Here is a 2526-nt window from a genome sequence, read left to right on the forward strand (position 1 = left end):
ATTTCAGTGCTTGCAGAGAAAACCTTACTGAAAATCGCTTATCATTTCCTTCTGCTCCTTGTTGGGTTTGACACTCTTACTTATCGAAAGGACTACGATAGATCCCCTACACTTGTGGGTCATCAAGACTCTTTTGTGGCGCCCTTGCCGGGGAGTGTAGCGCTTTTGGTGAGTGGAACTTGGTAAGGAAACATTTATTATAGTGTGCTGAAATTTTCTGTTACTTGTCACTATGGAAACTAATCCTTTGAGGGGCTTGTTCGGGGTATCTTCACCCCGACCAGAAGATCAAAGAGTTGCTCCTCAACCTACTGAACTTTTTGAAAATATTTACTTTGAGATTCCTTCGGGTATGATAGAGAAACTGCTAGCTAATCCATTTGCAGGAGATGGAACATTGCATCCCGATTTACACCTTATCTTTGTGGATGAAGTTTGTGGATTATTTAAGCTTGAAGGTATTCCCGATGATGTTGTCAAAAGGAAGTCTTCACTTTATCTTTGAAGGGAGATGTATTGACATTGTATAGGCTATGTGATGATACGAGATCTTGGAACTATAAACGATTGGAGTTGGAATTTCACCAGAAGTTCTATCCTATGCATCTTGTTCATCGTGATTGTAATTACATATATAATTTCTGACATCGCGAAGGAGAAAGCATCGCTCAAGCTTGGGGGAGGCTCAAATCAATGTTATATTCATGCCCCAATCATGAGCTCTCCAGAGAAATGATTGTTCAAAATTTTTATGCTCGGCTTTCTCTCAATGATGGCAACCTGCTCGATACTTCTTGTGCTGGTTCTTATATGCTGAAGACTATTGACTTCAAATGGGACTTATTGGAAAGAATTAAACACAATTCTGAAGATTGGGGTTCTGACGATGGTAAGGAGTCAGGTATGACACCCAAGTTTGATTGTGTTAAATCTTTTATGAATACTGATGCTTTTCGTGGATTTAGCGCTAAGTATGAACTTGACTCTGATATAGTAGCTTCTTTCTGTGAATCTTTTGCAACTCACATTGGTCTCCCTAAAGAGAAGTGGTTTAAATATAATCCTCCCATTGAAGTAAAAGTAGTTGCACCTATTATAGTTGAAGAAAAGACTGTCACTTATAGTGATCCTATTGTTCCTACTACTTATGTTGAGAAACCTCCTTTTCCTGTTAGAATAAAGGATCGTGCTAAAACTTCGACTGTTGTTCGTAAGAGTAATACTAGGACTTATACACCTCCTGAGCAAATCAAAGTTGAACCTAGTATTGCTATGGTTAAAGATCTCTTGGATGATAATTTAGATGGGCATGTCATTTATTTCTGTGGCGAGACTGCTAATATTGCTAGACCAGATGCTAAGATACATAGACTTGTTATAGGCATGCTTGTTATTTCTTTTAAAATAGGAGATCATTGTTATCATGGTTTATGTCATATGGGTGCTAGTGCTAGTGCAATACCCTATGACTTATATAGATAAATTATGCATGATATTGCACCTGTTGAGTTGGAAGATATAGATGTTACTATTAAGCTTGCCAATAGGGATACTATTAAGCCATTTGGGATTGTTAGAGATGTTGAAGTCTTGTGTGGGAAGGTTAAATATCCTGCTGATTTTCTTGTCCTTGGTTCCCCACAAGATGACTTTTGTCCCATTATTTTTGGTAGACCCTTCTTGAACACTTTTAAAGCTAAGATTGACTGTGAAAAGGATATTGTTGAAATTGGCTTGGGGGATATGAAACATGAGTTTAATTTTGCTAAATTTCGTAGACAACCCCGTGATAGAGAATCACCTAGTAAGGATGAGATTATTGGTCTTGCTTCCATTGCCGTGCCTCCTACTGATCCGTTAGAACAATATTTGCTAGACCATGATAATGATATGTTTATGAAGGAAAGAAGGGAAATAGATGAAGTGTTCCTTAAACAGGAACCTTTGCTGAAACATAACCTTCCAATTGAAATTCTAGGAGATCCCCCTCCACCCAAGGGTGATCCCGTGTTTGAACTCAAACCATTACCTGATAATCTTAAGTATGCTTATCTTGATGAAAAGAAAATATATCCTGTTCTTATTAGTGCTAACCTTTCAAAGCAAGAAGAAGGAAGATTATTGAAAACTCTGAAGAAGCATTGCGCTGCTATTGGATATACTCTGGATGATCTTAAGGGCATTAGTCCCACGTTATGTCAACATAAAATTAAATTGGAGGAAGGTGCCAAACCAGTCAGAGATCCTAAACGACGAATGAATCCCAAGATGAAAGAAGTGGTAAGAAAGGAGATACTAAAGCTCCTTGAGGCAGGTATAATTTATCCCGTTGCTGATAGTGAATGGGTAAGTCCTGTCCATTGTGTTCCTAAAAAGGGAGGTATTACTGTCGTTCCTAATGATAAAGATGAATTGATCCCGCAAAGAATTATTACAGGTTATAGGATGGTAATTGATTTTCATAAGTTAAATAAAGCTACTAAGAAAGATCATTACCCTTTACCTTTTATTGATCAAATGCTAGAG

This window comes from Triticum dicoccoides, chromosome 4B (assembly GCF_002162155.2).
Source record: "Triticum dicoccoides isolate Atlit2015 ecotype Zavitan chromosome 4B, WEW_v2.0, whole genome shotgun sequence".
Classification (NCBI taxonomy): domain Eukaryota; kingdom Viridiplantae; phylum Streptophyta; class Magnoliopsida; order Poales; family Poaceae; genus Triticum; species Triticum dicoccoides.